Consider the following 18,227-nt stretch of genomic DNA (forward strand, 5'->3'; position numbering starts at 1 on the left):
TCTCTTGGTGAAACGCTGTGTGGAGGTCTTTTCCGGTTGTTCCAAGGGAGATCACATAAAAAGAGTAAGCAAGGGGTTTGACTGAGGGATACATTAGGAACATATTCACAGCATAAGATTTGTAGGTATCTGCGTTAGGGTTTCCTTTTGTTTGCCCCCCCACAACCAACAGTTTTTAGGAAGCTGATAGATTTCTCAGAATCATTTGTACTCCCAGAGATTGCTTTTATTTTTATGTTATAATATAAAGAAAGAACTATTGCACAAGCCTGTTTTCAGTAAGCTTCTATTTCATTGGTTTAATGACTGCAGGAAAATGGTGTTGTTTTTTTTCTCTCTCCATTACTTGTAGTCTTAGAGGCAGCAAACTTGGCATGACTAAAAGTAATAATGATCTGAGTCATTTTGCAAGCAAACTGTGAAATAACTTTGCATTTTAAAGACCTGGGTGTCTTTCTTTACACTCGCCCCCAACATAAATCTCAGTTAATACTGTTTACCAAAGTTTTTACATTAATGAGAAATATTGATTTTTGCCAAGGTCAGCGTAGTTTTAGTGAATTGAGCAAGAAGAGAAACACCTTGATATGGAAACATGTAGGTTCTTCTTTTATGAATTAACTGTGCTTGACTCAAAAGTGAAACAAAAGGATTTTAAAAAGTTCTTTCCCTGTATTTCTGCACTCCTGCTCTGATCATATTGTCTCAGTATATTGTAATGTGACTCTTAGTGGGAGCCAGCCATCCACCATGTTTAAAGCAATTGAAAAACGAGTCCCCTGGTGTTGTTTCATGCTTTAATTAGATATCATTAGAGAAAGATGCCTAGGTTAAAGGTCCAGGGAGTTGGTTTTTGCTTGCATCCAGAAGTGATCAGTGATTCTCCACCTTCGCACTATTGGCATTTTGTGCAGGATAATTCTTTGTTTTGCAAGCTGCTTGTGAATTGTAGTTTGCTTAGCAGCATCTTTGGCCTCTGCCCCATTAGATGCCAGCATTAGCGCCCTCAACCTGTGACCCTTGACAGCATCTCCAGATATCTCCAAATGTCCCCCTGGGCAAAAATTAACCTCTGGCAGAGATCTGCTGTTCTAGATTAACAATTAAATATAGTTGAATGTGTAATGTGGAACCAAAAGTTGCATCTCTACAGCCAATTATAGGGAGAATTATGAGTAAGGTGTAGCAGAGTCGCAATTTTCAGAAGAAATTATGGAATTTGTTTTCTTCATACCAGGAATGTTAGAAAGATTTCAGAATGATTTTTAAAAATCTTTAGTAACTGAATTCCTTAGCTGTTTTTTCTAGCTTTGATCATTTGCTTTTCCCATCTCTCTGTAGAAATTCTGTCTTGTTGGCCTAGTGCTCCTCCTTTCTTATCTTACTCCCACTCTACCATTTCCCCCCAGAATTCCAGCTCCCTGCTTCCTGTAAACAGAATGCCGGCTTACTTATTTCATAAATATTAATTCTTGGAATCTTTGGAAATATTTCTCCCCCTAATTTGACTTGAGCAGTGAAGTGTTGACCTTTGGTTCTTGGGATGTTTAAAGCGTGTAAGCAGCTCAGTGAAATCATTCCCTATAAAGCACAGCAACTGAATCAACTAAAAATATAAAATGGTTTCTAGGTAACCTATAACCAGTGTCAATTCCACTTACATTAGGTCTTCTTCCTCTTCAATTAATTTGTTTTTCTCATCAAATAGTTTTTTTTTAATTTAAAGCAGAAAGCCTCCAATGTACATTTAAAAGCAGTGTATTAAAAATAATAAAACAGTGTATTAAATAAATAGTTCATTATATTGCATTTTTTCTTAAGACATGCCTTATGTTTTTAGACATCTGGGTTGAGAGTTTCAGGTATGAGATGCACAATATTAGTAAAAAGATTTTGGTACTGAGTGTCTATTATAATTTTTTTTAATCAGTGGTATTTCACTATCCTTATTAGGATCAATGAATTCGACATTTAAAAAGAGAGGACTGCTGAAACCGGTTTGGCTCAGTGGATAGAGCGTCGGCCTGGGGACTGAAGGGTCCCGGGTTCGATTCCGGTCAAGGGCATGTACCTTGGTTGCGGGCACATCCTCAGTGGGAGGTGTGCAGGAGGCGGCTGATCGATGTTTCTCTCTCATCGATGTTTCTGGCTCTTTATCCCTCTCCCTTCCTCTCTGTGAAATATCAATAAAATATATTTAAAAAAAAAATAAAAAAAAATAAAAAGAGAGGACTAGTCTAACCAATTGACTTAAAGGAAATTAAGTCAGGGTTAGGTGTTTCCAGTCTCTAGGTTTAGTTTTCAGATTTTAGTATGAGAATAGCACTATTAAACAGATAAATTTATTTAAAATAAGGACAGTTTTCCTTCCATTATATGTGGCTCATTGTCTCAGGGAAAACTTTTTTTTATTGTTATGTCTTTGAGGATAACTTATTATGCATCCAAGGGCAGTATCAGTAGGCCAAGACTGTTTCAGTGAAACTGTATTGTACATATGAATACTTATTGAATATTAGTTTATAGTTTTTAAAGCTATCAGGGATTAGGTTATATAAGAGTAAAGTTTACATGAGTTAATTCTTCATAGGTTATTTCACTTTAAAGCTCTGAGTTTTTATTAAAAAACCCAAATAAAAATCCACACCCTTACCTCCTTTTTTGGCTTGGTTTAAATATTATAGGTGGAGTAAAAATGAGGGGAGGGGTTAGATTTCTTATGCTTGGTGAATATTTTTCCATTGCTACCATCAACCAGCTGTTTGAGAAGCTACATCATTAATCCTTTTCGCTCCCTTTAAACTTGCCCTATGGCTTCCTTAGTTGAGAAATTCTGGTATTGCAGAACTTTTGGATTTTTCATTGCTTTAGCTATTTCCTTAGAATTGGCTCAGGATCTGAGATGTCAGAAAGCGTTTCCTTGAATAAATGAGCCTGGTATTTCAACATGGGTTATGTGCTTCTTGCTCATTTACCTGCCTTGTGTTAGCATTACTTTGACAGAAGCCACAGGTGGTATTAAAGTGTGTTTTAAAAGGGTTGATTTTTTTGGTATCTTTTGTTTTTCATTCTCACATTTTTAATTCAAGTTCTCCTCTGCCTCTGGCAGCCTAATTAATTCCAAGTTGGCTTACCTGCTTCTGGTCTTTGCTTCTAGCTCTTCTTCCGACCATAGTTACCATGCAAATTCCTTGCTCAGAAATCTTTGTTGCCTGCAGAATAAAACCTTTCTTTTACACCTGGCTTCCTTCTGTCCTTATACTCTTTTCTTCAGGGCACTCTCCCCCTCCAATCAGAAACAGTTGGCATAAGGTAAAGCATATTGGCACTCCGGTTTCTAGTGTTGGTTAGCCTTAATGCCCTGCCAGTGTCTCTCACTAGTGTGAGCACTTGAGGAGCAGAATCTTAGTAAGTCATCTTGTGTCCCTAACAACCCATTTACTTTGTCACGTGCATAATTATTTCTTAATTGTTTTAAGTTGATATCTTGTGTGGGATTAGGATTTACCTAGATCAGTGGTCGGCAAACTCATTAGTCAACAGAGACAAATATCAACAGTACAACGATTGAAATTTCTTTTGAGAGCCAAATTTTTTAAACTTAAACTTCTTCTAACGCCACTTCTTCAAAATATACTCGCCTAGGCCGTGGTATTTTCTGTATGTGGCTCGCAAGCCACAGTTTGCCGACCACGGACCTAGATTATAAACTTTATACTTTTCCATTTAGTCCATGGGAATAAATAACTACCCAGACAAACAATGTAAACAACAAAGGAGTAGTAATAGTATTTGAAGAACAAAATAATGCATGTTATCTAAAAGCAAATTGTTTGGTTTAAGAATTTTTATCCATATTTATAAGACCTTTAACTGTCATTACATTATTTAATAAATTAAAGAAAACAACAATGGATATTCCTTGGTGGAAGGTTTACTTTGTTGCACTTGGAGTGCTAGTCTTTAAAATCATTTTTTTTTGTTATGATAAATATCATTTTCTGATCTCTACCTTTTGGCCTCTTTTAAACATAATAAAGAGCATGAGTCTTGGAAAATTTATCAATGATGGGAAATATAATGCCTGTGTTAGAGGTTTTAGTGGAAGATATTAGGAAATATAATGCCTGTCTCATAGGATTTAGTGGGAGATATCATTTAAACCTGAAAAAGATTGCTATAAATTTTTTAAAGAAAAATTGAATTTTCAATCACAGTCTTAATTTTCACTTTGTTATACATTTCTCTGCTCTGGAAAATTCAAGATACCACAGATTCACATGGGAGGACCTGAATGAATTTGTTACATTTCTAGGTCACATATTTCTTGGTCACATGTTCTGGAATGCAGTTACCCAATGTGTGACTTCCCAGAGTGTGATGGTGAAGCTCAGACCCCAGATGGCATTTGAGCCTATGAAATAACGTCAATTGTACCTAATTTTGTAGCGGTTAGGCTGCTTTCTGTCATAACTTATTAAATACTAATTAAGAACCTTAACAGAAATAGGGCAAAAGTAATTTAAAAATGAATGTTCATTACCATAAACCGAGTGGCTTAAAACAATGCCACATTTATTAATTTTACATTTCTGGAGGCCAGAAGTCCAAATTAGGTTTCACAGGGTCAAAATTAGGACGTCAGCAGGGTTTCTTTCTTCTGGAGTTCCTAGAGGAGAATCCACTCTTTTGCCTTTTCCGACCTCTGTCTAGAGGCTACCAGGTTTCATTGGCTCATGGCACCTTTCTCCATATCAAAGCCAACAATGGCTGATGGAGCCTTCCTCATTCACTTATAAGGACCCTGAGATAACATTGGGCCCACCCAGATAATCCAGGATAATGGTCTCATCTCAGGATCCTTATGCCTTATCACATCTGCAAAGTTCCCTTTGCCATTAGGGTAACAGGTTCCAGGGATTGGCACCTGGGCATCTTTGAGAGCTGTTATTCTGCCTACCACAGTCTGCCCTTCTGGTTCCAAAGATTCATGTCTATCCTGCATGCAAAATGCATTTACCCTGTCTCAACATCTCCGTAAATCTCAACCCACTACAGCATCATGTCAACGTCCAGTATCTCATCCAGACCTAATGATTGCACTCAGGGCTGCGTGAGATTCTGGGTATAATCACACTGGAACAAAACTCCTTTTCATCTGGGACCCTGTGAAACTAGAAAACGCAATGTCTGCTTCTAGAATGTAATGGTGGGACAGGAAGAGGACACCAGTTGTAGGCCTTCCTGTTCAAAAGAGGAGAAAGTGGAAATTAAAAAAGTCATCAGTCCCACACACTCTCCAAAGTACCTTAGGTTTCAAGGCCTCGGGATAATCCTTGGTGACTCTTCTCAGCTTTCTGGGCCCTGGACTCCGCCCTGGGAGTCATTCTTTCTTTTTAAACTAAGTTAGCACATGTTTGCAGCTGAGTCATTTTATCAGCCTGTTTCTTGCCTGAAGAATTATGGTGATCTGACAGCATTCTTGCGTTTTGTTCTCTCTTAGTTAATCTTTTCCCTTCCCATTCATTATGCTATAACCAGCAAGAAAAAAACAAAACAGGCTGCACCTTCTACAAGTTTCCTGGAAATCTCATTTAAATATCCAAGTCCATAGCTTAGAAGTTCTGCTCCACAAAACTGCAGGACATAATTCACTTAAGATTGCTGCCACTGAACACAAAGACCTTCTTTCCTCTAGTCTCTAATCACATGTTCCTCTTTTCCATCCAAGTTCTCACCAGTAGCACATTTAGAGTTTATGAATCTATCCACAGTCGGTCTGTTCATGACAACTTGGGTGTTTTCTAAGAGCAAATACGTTTTCTCTGCCATGGTCCTCGCTTCCTTCTGAGCCCTCACTGGGAGGGATGTTAATGTCTGTAGCTCTGAGTGTGGCAAGGCCCGCTAGACTTTTTCTATTGTGCTGCTCAGCGGCCTCTTGTCTACTGCCTCATTCCAAAGCCATTTTTACATTTTTCTATTTGTTGCAGAAGCACTGCACTTCCAGATATCCTTACTGACGTCTCATGTGTAACTTCAGGGAATGCATAATGACTGTAATTTTAGACTCTTCAATCCTTTGTAATGTGTGTGACTGTCACAGTAAGAGCAGAACTACCAGTTGCTGGTGCTTCAAATGCTATTTCACTTGAGACATAGTGTGAAAGAAGAAGACTTTTCTTTGTTTGCTTCCTCTTCAATGAAGTTTTTCCTGACCATCCAGTCTAAATCAGTCTTCCCACCTCTTCATAATTACACCATTTTGAAATCCCCCTGTGCATTTACATTTTTATTGTCTGTGATGTCTGTGGGGTTGGCACCATCAGAGCGTGAATCTGTCCAACTTGTTTATCACCTAATGGAGTGGTACGCAGTCCTTTCATAAATGTTGACTAAGTGAATGACTAGTTCAATGATTGAATATTAATTTTGACTTGTAGTTTTTAAAGTGAAAACCCTTGTGCCTTGGGTAATTTTAGTGAATCTTGACCTAGTATATCCACAGTATCTCTTCTATATTTTGCTGGTTAGTGGAATGAAAGCTTACAGCATTATTCCTAACACAGTTCTAAGAAATGAAATTAACTGGGAGGACCAAATTCTTATTGCAGGATCAGAAAAATATTGTGATTCTTGGTATATTAAATGGTAAAGTGAAATGTGATTTTTATATTTGAATATTCGGGACATTTTGTTTTCAACAAGATTGTTGCATTGCTACTTCACATGTTATTTGATTGCTTTCTTTTTTAATTTTAAATATTTTTACTTGATTTTAGAGAGAAGAAGGGAGAGAGAGAAGCATGGATGTGAGAAAGAAACATAGATTGGTTGCCTGTACCTGGATATGTTCCCTGATTGGGATTGAACCTGCCACCTTTTGGTATATGGGACAGCGTTCCAACCAACTGAGTCACACCAGCCACTGCTCCACTGCTTTCTTCAAATGCATACAATGAGGCATTAAATATATTCTCACAGTCATTTCTGTCACATGGGATGATGTGGTGCTCACAAGCTTACAACAGTTTACTCTTTAAGTCTTGCTTGTCCTTAGGTGGTAAGAGTTACCATTGGTGGCATTTGTAAAGGTTGTTCTGTGTCCTTGGTGTCAAGTTATGTCTTAGTTTACCAGATCCTTAAGAGAATTTATAATCTACTTAGGGAAATAAAATCTATATATATAAAAGCCAAGCAACCAAAATGACAGAATGACCGAACGACTGGTCCCTATGGCACGCACTGTGGCAGCCAACCGGCCTGATCATGGCCCTGATCACTCCCCTCCCCCCCAATCGGGGGCAGGGCCAGCCGGTCAACCACCCACAGCCCCTCCCCCTGGCCAGCCTCACCCATGTTCGCCCCCACAATTGGGGACAGGGCCCTTTCCCCAGGCTGGCCCCAACCCTGATCGCACCCCCCCCATTGGGGACAGGGCTGGCCGACCTCCTGCAGTCCCCCCGCCAGTCCAGCCCTGATAGGACTCCCCTCACCCCGATTGGAGGTGGGTTGGCTGGCCAACCTCCTGAGTCCCCCTCCCCTTTGCTGGCCCGGCCCCAATGGCTCCCATCGGGGGTGGGCTGGCCAGACCCTACCCATGTACGAATTTGTGCACCAGGCCTCTAGTATATACATAAAAACAATTCATCAAAATGGCAAATAGGAAAGGAATGGTATTACAACAGAAACTAGGGAGGTGAGCTTTAAGATTGAGGTCTTAGTTGTTGATCTTGTGGAATGAGGGTGTAGGTAGCATGTCTCTCAGAAATTACTATGGTTATAAATCTGTCCGTTTCCTTCATGTATTTCTGAGCTTATTTTTTGATCCTGATTGGCCTTAGGCTCTGTATTGTATGGTCATTTACAGTTTAGGAGTTATACGTGTCATCGCTGAATCTAGCTTTCTTACACTCCCTTTGTATAAAGAATTTTACCCTTCCAAAATTTATTTAGCTCTGTAAGGAGACTCTCCAGCTAGGGAAAGGTGGTTGACCCAGAACTCTGGCAGTAAAATGTTTTCCTTGAGACTTTGAGCAAGTTACCCCAGTTCTTTAAGCCTCAGTTTTCTTTTCTATAAAAGTCAGGCAGTGTGCCTGTCTCATAGTGCTGGGGGGAAAGTAAGCTAATCCATCTAACATACTTAGAAACAAGAAGGGCATGGCACAGGAGTTCTTATAAATACCAGCTGTTTTAAATACTTCAGAGACTCTTTGGGGTCAGTCCTTTCTGCCTCCTTGCAGTTTGATCCATTTATGGTCATAGAGATTCTTTTGTTGGCTCTTCTTAGCAAAGAGTGTGTTACATAGCAAGGCTTCAATAAATATAAAATCAGTCTTAATTCCTAGTTCCTGAGCCCACCAAAACTTCCTCATGGGACTTGGATTTCTGTTAGCAGAATGCCCACTGGGAATAGACCAGGTAAATATCTGTGCTATGTTAAGAATTCTATAGGAAGTGAATTTTAAGTAACTGCACATTTAAAAGTAGTTTTCTATATGTTTTATGACCAACTTTAAAACAAATGCAGTAAATTTCTACAGACTTTTTTTTTCTTGAAAATAAAGCAAAGCGGTTGGTGTAAATTATGAAACATTATTTGAGTTGATAGAAATGAATGTGCCATTTCTCAGGAGGGTTTATGATTACTTTCTACAAATTTTTAAACCTTTTTGAAATTCCCTGTACTGATGACTCAAAGAGATTCCTAATAAAACTCCAGAATTACCGTGAATTTATTTTTACAAGAGAAACAATATCTCTTGAAAAGTGGCAGTAACCTTGATATACACGCAAGGAAAGACTGAATCTGTGATAGTATTTATGACTTTTAATGATTTTTCAAAGGAGTCCCCAAGACTTAGCCTTGAATTACCTAGAATTCCTTCTGTGTACCTTGCCTTTCTAAGGAAACAGTTCAGATTTTACTTATCTAATCTACATAGTTTTTCTTGGTTGGGCACATGCCTTTTATTTGACAGCCTTTCATGGTATTTAAGAGGCATGGGACCTGTAAGTACACTGCACTTAAGATCAATATACTATAATAGGAGTTAGAAGAAAACTGCCTTCTTACTGGTATTTCTAAGATGATCTAATTTCAATAATTACATTTATTTATATTCGATTTAAAATTCATCTACTGAGTTTTCACAAACTGAGCACATCAGTGTCACCAGCAGCCAAGTCAGGAAATGCATGTAAGAGATTTGTTGTGTTTGTAAGAAGTCCTAATGCTGGTCAGTCAAGTTGTCAGAACTGATGAAGTGGTGCTCCCCTAACTCAAGGCACTCTGAACTTGCTCACTCATTCATCTCTCTCGCCTCCGGGACCTTTCCATGTATCCTGATTCTCTCTGCCGTCTTCACCCTTCTTTAAAGACTCCTGTGTCCTGCTTCATAAACATTCTTACCTCATGCCCAGCATTAAAACTAATAAAACCCAGTACACACTCTATAGTTCCATTTACAGGAGGGCCTAGGACAGGCTAGAGAAATCAGAGCCGTGGTGGCCTTCTAGGTGCTCATGGGCTGAGCGAGGGCACAGGGAACCTCCTATGATACAGCCAGTATTATATGTCTTGCTATGGGGGATGCTTACACAGATGTAAACATGTGGAAAATTAGTTAACCTGTGCACTTACGATGTGTGCATTTTACCCTCTGTAGATTATCTTCCAGTTAAAAATGTATAATTCATAGTAAGAAATTCACTTTCCATTGTAGCCACTTACATAAGAATGCAGGTATGCCTGGATATCTTGAACTCTCACTGCAACTAGTCCCAATGATGACTTGCTCTTTCTTTTAATCCCAAAGTTGCTATTTAAATTAAAAAACCTGCTGTGCAATGAAACAAACAAACAAAACGAAACAAAACTAATAAAACCCAAGCAAAACTGCTCATACCCTCCTTAAATATGGTCTCTGCTTAGGATGAGAGGTGACTGAGAGGTGTGTGTGTGTGTGTGTGTGTGTGTGTGTGTGTGTGTGTGTGGAGGGGGGGTGCGTGGAGGGGTGGGTGGGGGCGCTCTCCCCGTACTGTTCTGGGCATCCTCATTGACTTCCATTGTGCCCTTGTTCCTGGTAGCCAGCTTGTTTCTTGTCTGCTGGCACCTACCGCTTAAGTGTGAATATCCTTCTCGGTCCATTGTATCTCATTTTGGTCACAGTCAGAGTCATCTCTTACTATCTCGACTCTCCTTGTCTCTCATGGATGCCGTGCACCCCCCAACCTCTTTCTTTCCTGGGCAGCCCTTTGCTGCAGAACCAGTATGTGTAGCTAAGCTCTTAGCTATCTTGAGTGGTCTGCCTTTTCCTCTCTCCTCAAGCATGTGGAAAATTATATGTTGCATCTATCCTGCAGTGGTGCCCAGGTGCTGGGGAGAGATGGGCTCAGTGTTCCCTCTGCTTCCCCACACTTCTCTACCAGGCTGCTTAGAAGTGCTGCTGCCAAGGTGACTTCCTTCTCCCAGGACCCCAAATAGGCCTCCCTGCTTTTAGCAATCTCTTCATCTTCTCTGATGTACCATTCACCTCTGAAACATTGGCACAAGGAGGAGAAGATAGTGGTGACTCCCTGCCCCCTTACCCTCATCTGCCTTCTGTAGTTTCAGGTGGGTAACTGATTACCCTGTGGCTGCCAGGTTTATGGTCTCTACCTTGGGATACCTGGTGGAAAGTAAGCCACTTGTACTCATCCATTTCTGTCTGGACAGCACTAATTCACCCTGTCTGCCTCTTCTCCCACTTTTCATGTTTATGTGAAAGATAAAAAGCACATTAATTTTCAAAGTATTCCTTGCATTACATTCTCTGTTGTCTACATTCTTGCTCTGAACTTAGGTTTTTGTCACAATTATCCTTATTGTATATTCTTGATGCTTTATGTGTGCTCATCTTACTTTCATAAAGCAGCTCTTAGGAAGCTTTAATATGCATAGGAATAGGTCAGAATCTTATAAAATAGAATCTTATAAAATGCAGGTTTTCATTCAGTAGGTCTGGGGTGGGGCCTGAGGTTCTGCATTTCTCACAAGCTCTCAGGGGATGCCTTTGCTGATGACCCACAGTCCAGTCCATACTTCGAGAAGCTAAGCCCTGGAGTCCTAGAGATCTTCCTGGATCTTTTCCGTGTTTCCCTCTCATGAGCTTTTTTCAAGACTTATCCCATCTTTGCTACATCATGAAGTCTCCCCTAAGCTTATCAATCAACTGTTTAAAACAGTGTCTTGCACAAAGTAAGCACTCATTATGTTTCATGCATTCACATTTAGGTACTGTCACATATATAATGCCTATTATACTTATTATATAGTTAAACTTCTAAAGTTAATCTGGAGCCTTATTTTAGAGTGCATTTTGAGAAAAACTATTTGGTATTATCTTGCATGGAAACATGTGCTTCATGGAGAGTGATCGAAAACTGTCATTAGTGATAATGAATCTTCTGTGTATTTAAGCAAGATTTTTTAAAGCGAATTTCTTCTTTGGATGACATGATTATTCAGGTTAGGTTGAATGTGACCTTATAATAATGACTTTTATGAACATTTTCCTCTGATAATGTTCATGATGAAATTCCTTTGTGAGAAGTAAATAAAAAGTGACTTCAAATTCTGAGAAAGTTTATAGTCATTGGACTCGAAATAATTGATCATGCTATTTCTGTATAATTTCAGTTCTCCTAATCTGTATGCATATACAACAGAATTTCCATTGCCTTTAAAGAGAATTCTCATCTTAGAAAACTGTCCTACACAATAATATTGACTGACAAGTACCCACAAAAGATGAAATATTTTGTGATTAAATATAGCATAAATGTTCTGTAACTTCTGCTTTTATTGTAGCATTATTTGCAGCTTGGGTTTACTTTAAGGTAGTTATAACATCTGGTTCTTATGAAACATGCATAAATTCATTCAACAAATATTTGTAGAATGCCATTCCTATGGTCTGCATTATCTAGGTATCTGGGAATGAAATACCTTTTGGGAAGCTGATGTTAATTAAAGTAGAAAAAATGTTCTTTAAGAATATAAGCATTAGATAAAAACAATATGGTTATTTTGGCTTGTTTAGTTGTAAGTTTAAGTATAAAAAAATGGGTTCTGGGTTTCTCCTCTCTCCCATTTGTCTTAGTATGCCTTTGTAGTATATCATTTTAACTTTGTTTTGGATGATTGCATTTTATACATCAGGTTGAATTTTATTGCTTTTTGCTAAAAGCTATTCAAAAACTTTCAGAGCAAAGAATAAGTAATGAGCTGCACAGTAATTTATACTGTGCTCATGGTGATGTCTAGTAGTTCAGAACTAATACCCTGAAAACTTAACCAAAAAATGTGGTCCATTGTAGTTTTAGCAGTCACATCTGAAATAACTTAAGTTCTAATATAAAAGTAACTAGTATAAAAACAGTGATTCTGTAAAATATGAAACTTTTAACAGACTCTTAATAGTGACCACCTTTGGAGACTCAGTCAGCAAGACTGATGCTTTTATAATTCATAGAATTGTGTAGATTTTGAATTATATATTTATATGTCTGGATGTTTTTGTTCATCAGTGAGCAAATGTTATTTAAATAAAAAACAAAACATGTTAGAAAATTCAAGCATTAGAATGAGTTTGTCAGATAAGCAACTTATATCCTATCTAATAAAGAGGGAATATGCTAATTGACTGTCCCGCCCTCAAAGATGGTAGCGCCCACAGCCACAAGATGGTGGTGTCCAGTCCCCTCAGCCCCACCAGGTGCGGCAAGGCCGGGCCAGCCCCCAGGCAGGTCCGTCCACTCTGTGTGCCTCCAGAGTCCCCCAGTCCCCTAGTCCCCCAGCTGCCCAGGGCCGGCCCGAGGTGCAGGCAAGCCTCGGATGGCGACTGCCCAGCCACCCAGGGCTGCCCGAGGCTTGCGCTGCCGGCAGTGGCAGCAGCAGAGGTGTGATGGGGTGTCACCTCCCGCCCCTGAGGGCTCCTGGACCTTGAGAGGGGGCAGGCCGGGCTGAGGGACTCCCCCTCCAGTGCGTGAATTTTCATGTACCAGGCCTCTAGTTTTTTAATAAAGGTAGGAAATGCCATAAGGAACTTCTACAAAGGATCCAATGGGGGAATAAGTTGAGAGTTGAACTTTAATATTTTTAGAATTATGTAATAGTATAGAATTTATTTGTCATAATGGTGTGTCCAGATTTCTGGAAGTTAAAATTAGCTATTTTGATTTATAATAGGTTTTATCAATAAATATTATGTGGGCAAGTTCACAGCCAAGATCATCATCTTACTTGATAGAACATTTTGAGTAAAAATATAGAAGTGTAACTTACTTGTCATTTTCCCCATACAGTAGTCTGTGATTGAGGAAAGGTTAGTTTTTTAAAATGTGTTTTTATTGATTTCAGAGAGGAAGGGAGAGGGAGAGAGAGAGAGAGAGAGAAGCATCAATGATGAGAGAGAATCATTGATCAGCTGCCTCCTACATGCCCTTCACTGGAGATCGAGCCCACAACCTGGGCATGTGCCCTGACCGGGAATCAAACCATGACCTCCTGGTTCATAGGTTGACGCTCAATCACTGAACCAAGCTGGCCAGGCAAGGAAAAGTTAGTTTTTACTAATGTTATATATCATTTACATTTGTTGCATTTTCAAGGTTTAGTTTACTATAATTAAGTTTCCAAAACTTGATATGTATGTGCCCTAAGTTTGAAGCATTCAATCAGAGCATTTCCGTTATTATAGTCATCTTCCAAATACATTCATTCTAATAATGGATTATGTAATAGAGAGCCAAGATTGTTTCAACATTTAATACAATCTACTGTTACAACTTCACAATAGAAACTTTATAAATAACACATTTTTTTGCAACTTTCTTGGGCATAAAATACCAACTATTTTTTCTTCCATTCTAGGTATCTGTTTCTCTACTTTCACATTTAACTTTTTATATATCATTCTCTTATAAAAAATAAATTGTCATCTGTGCTGTTAGGTACGGTAAATAATGTTAAGTGTGTGAAGAACACTTCTGTTTTCAGGGAGGGCTCTTTCCCTACGAGGAAGAGATACTCCTCAGGCTAGCTCTAGCCAAGGGCAATGTTACAGAGAAAGTTCAGAGGAAACCTGAGGCGGACATTCTCCACGAAGCAGTGGGTCCAGAACCCAGTGTGGTGTCCTTGGCTCCGGGCTGCAGTGATTTCCTTCTAGCTTTCTGGTGTCCTCGCTTCATTAGATTTAAGCTCAGTTCACACCTCTCACTGCCTCAAATACTTAATTAGTTTTCCAGAATTAGATAAATCTGATCTTCCCATCTCAAGCTATGGAGGCCTGGGCCTTTGGCAAATGAAGGGTTGGGCTACCTTTTGATCAAGTACTCCTCTCTGATTCAGTGTCACTGAACTTGCTCCTCGGAAAAGCCGGGGGAAAGGCTGTGAGACTGTTAAAAAAAAAAAAAAAGAAAAAAAAGAAAAAATATATAATGCTACTTCCAAATCCTTTATATATACAGTACCAGAAAATAGTTTTATTGACTTTTAAACAACAAAGAAACAGCTTTTTATGAAACTATTCCATCAGTGATGACATATACATATATGTACTACATTGTCTCATATATTTTGTGTTGTTCAGTCTCGAGTCTGACACAAGATATTACTAATGTCTCAGTGTGACTTGAAAATCCTCAGTTATATGCAGCATTATTTTGTTATAGGAATACAATATAGGCATTGCTCTATTTTGTTCTAGTATTTCATTATTTTCAAATGTTAATTCTCTAGTTATAAAGTATTAGTATAGGTGTACACTTTGCACATTTGGAAAAATAAATCGTTGAGTAAGTTTCTTTTCTCTGCATTTTGAATAGTTAACATGATATTGTCTATGCCTGTAACTGCACCCTTTTTGGCTTAAATGTTTACCTATCATTAAACATTTTCAGTAAATCTCATTTAGTGGCTATATAATAATCCATTCTATAGGTCTATTGCAATTTATTTAATCACACTGATGTTGAAAATTGAGCCCTAGCCGTTTTGGTTCAATAGATAGAGCACAGGCCTGCAGACTGGGTCCCTGGTTCTATTCCAGTCAAGGGCACATGCCTGGGTTGCGGACTCGATCCCCAGTAGGGGGTGTGCAGGAGGCAGCCAATCAATGATTCTTTCTCATCATTGATGTTTCTCTATTGCTCTCCCTCTCTTTCCTCTCTGAAATCAATAAAAATATTTAAAAAAAGAAAAGAAAGAAAGAAAATTGAGATCTTCCAGTTTTATAATCTGAAATAATGCTGCGATGGTCATATTTTATGCATTTATCACTGCCTGTATTCCATTATTTTCTGAAACTACTGAGTTAAAAGGTTTGAGATGTTTTAAGGCTTATGACATGTACAGGTAGATTGCTTTTCCCAAATGTACGTTTTCCACTGGGACAGGTGGTATGAGAGTTTTTGTAATTCTATGTACTAAACTTATGGGTGAAAATGACTTCACATTGTTACTCTAATCTGCAATCTTGGATTTAAGGGGTAATATAAAGACTCTCTTCTAAAAATAGTTAGTCTGGTCCATTATAGAACCTGTCCTGTAATACCTTGCCTACTTGTATTGTATTTTCTGCACTGTGTGTTTCTTGGTCTTATTACTTTTTGACGAAGATCACTTGCTTTACTTCAAGTTAAATAAGAATATTTAGAATTGTTTAAATTGTTAGCCTTATAACTATGCTTTCAGTGATTTTAACAAATGATAGTTTTATATTGACTTACTTTATGTGCCTTTAGGATATACAACCTAAGAACTTTTTCATCAGAAGTTGACACTTTCTTAAACCAGAAACAAAAAAAATGCAAACTATAATAGACAAGATTGATTAATTCATTCATGTTAACATGGCATATGCACCACATACCACCTGTTATCATGGAAGTGCAAATTAAAATGAGTTATAATTTCTCACCTACCAGAATTAGACAGTTGAAATTTTGACTTGGACAACTTTAATACCATACTGGTGGGAGCATCAGTTGGTGGAACCATTTTGGGTAACGTTTTGTCCATTTCTAGTAAAGATACACGTCCCGTGGGCCCCATATTCCCACTCATCAGTGCCAACTCCAGAGAAAGTGTTGCACTCATACCAAGAAAAATGTTTCCTGCAATATTGCTAAATAGAAAAATTTGGAAATACCTAAATCATTAATCATCAGTAGTTAATAAATAAGTGAACAGGAATGAATAAATAAGAGTATATATTAAAAATGAAAAGCTATATACAACTCTACAAGTGAAATAATTATATATAGAAGGTGAATGTATGCTAAATCTCACTAACAATGTTAAATTTTCATTCTGCAGAATGATATGCTCTATGACACAGCCATATAAAATTATGAAATCTTCAAAACTATACCAGATGTTTATAGGTACACACATAGATAGCAAAATAGGAAGAAATGCATGGAGAGGGTGAACATCAAAGTTAAAGTGCTGGTTATTTCTGAGAAGGAAGAGAGAAGTGGATGAGGGGGAGGGCTATCAGGGTGCTTAATTTTTTCGTTCTTAACCAGGGTGCTAGACAAGCAGATGTTTATTCTCTCACTTTCCGGATATTTTTTTATGGCTGTTATTGTAGGCTAATTCATGCCAATTCGGGATCTTCTTTGGCTGTGCTTTCACATCCGGTTACTTCCAAGCCTTGTTTACGCTCATTTCCCTTGCCTTGTCAATCGTCCTCTTTCTCCAGTTTTCACATAGTCAGTCTGTTGTCATGCCCTCCTCCCTAGCCTTCCAACCTACACACTTGGTGCTCTTCATTCTCAATTAATCCTTTGAATGATAGCCTTGATCTTATCAGTAACAGCTCGGAGATCTTGGTCGCTCCCATTATTTACGGAGTACACACTCTTTGTTAGCATGGTATGCAAGAACCTCTGTGGTTTGGCTTTCGCCCTTCCTTCCCCTGGTGTTCACGGCTGATCCTTGTGCCTCTGAGTACTCCGTGCTTTTCCCTCTTGATACCCTTGCTCATGTTGTTTCTCTCTGCAGGAATACCCTGCCCTTCTCACTTATTCCAGTTCTGCCCATGGGAGGATTTTTATCAAAATTGAGTAATATACGGATCCTTAACAAAGTGGAAACATTTTTTATAGATTCCTGCTATTGATTTAAATATATTACAGTATCACTTAAACGTATACAATTATGTAAACAGATAATTAGCTATAGACATCACATTTCTTACTTCTAAGCAACCACAAAGCCCAAAATATTACAGACTATGTAGTTCTCATTAACATTATTCTGTGCTGATTATAATATGAATCAGATATAGACTGCTTCTGCATTTGGCATGCCTATACTACCAAATGCCATAGATGTCTCAATTCTCTCCTCCCTTTTCTCTAATTGAATTATTGCAAAACCCTCATTCCTGTGGTGTTCCCACCTTCATTGGAGTAAGTGTGTCATTGAGGCATCATCTGTGAGATCATGAATCATAAGGCTCAATAATATTTCCACCAAGTAGCCTGATTTTATATGTGGAAAAAATATTTCTGGACTTACTAGTAAATGCAGATATCATTCAATGCCCATTAAATTAGCTACTATCTGCTACGGGCTGTGCCAAGTGTGTGGATCCAACATGCATCATCATGGATCCTGCACTCAAGAAGTTTAGTAACAAAATAACGCAAAAGGAAATGTCTTTTATGGGAAGGACAAATGCTGGGGGTGGAATTTGAATTTACACAGGGAGGCCGTTTCCAATTCAGAGCTGTTAACTGTTCAGCCCTGTGGCCTACACATGAGCACAAGCAAGAATATTAGGTCGGCCGAAACCGGTTTGGCTCAGTGGATAGAGCGTCGGCCTGCGGACTGAAAGGTCCCAGGTTCGATTCCGGTCAAGGGCATGTACCTTGGTTGCGGGCACATCCTCAGTGGGAGGTGTGCAGGAGGCAGCTGATCGATGTTTCTCTCTCATCGATGTTTCTAGCTCTCTATCCCTCTCCCTTCCTCTCTGTGAAATATCAATAAAATATATTTAAAAAAAAAAAAAGAATATTAGGTCGATCTGTTTGAGTTGATTTCTCCACGTTTTTATTTATGATGTTCTTTCTCCTTTCATTACTTCTCCCATTTCTTTTTCATGGGCCCGATTTCCATAAATTTTCTAGAACTAAACGTAAACAATATTAATCTCATGTTACAAACTAGGAAATACTAA

The 18,227-nt window shown here is 38.6% G+C and overlaps 1 protein-coding gene across 1 annotated transcript in view; it reads left to right on the forward strand.

The window, feature by feature from the left end:
• GNAI1 (G protein subunit alpha i1) overlaps positions 1-18,227 on the forward strand; it is an 81,615-nt gene that overhangs the window by 1,294 nt on the left and 62,094 nt on the right. The window lies entirely within an intron of this gene.

The sequence above is a fragment of the Plecotus auritus genome (genome assembly GCF_963455305.1).
Source record: "Plecotus auritus genome assembly, chromosome: 4".
NCBI lineage: Eukaryota > Metazoa > Chordata > Mammalia > Chiroptera > Vespertilionidae > Plecotus > Plecotus auritus.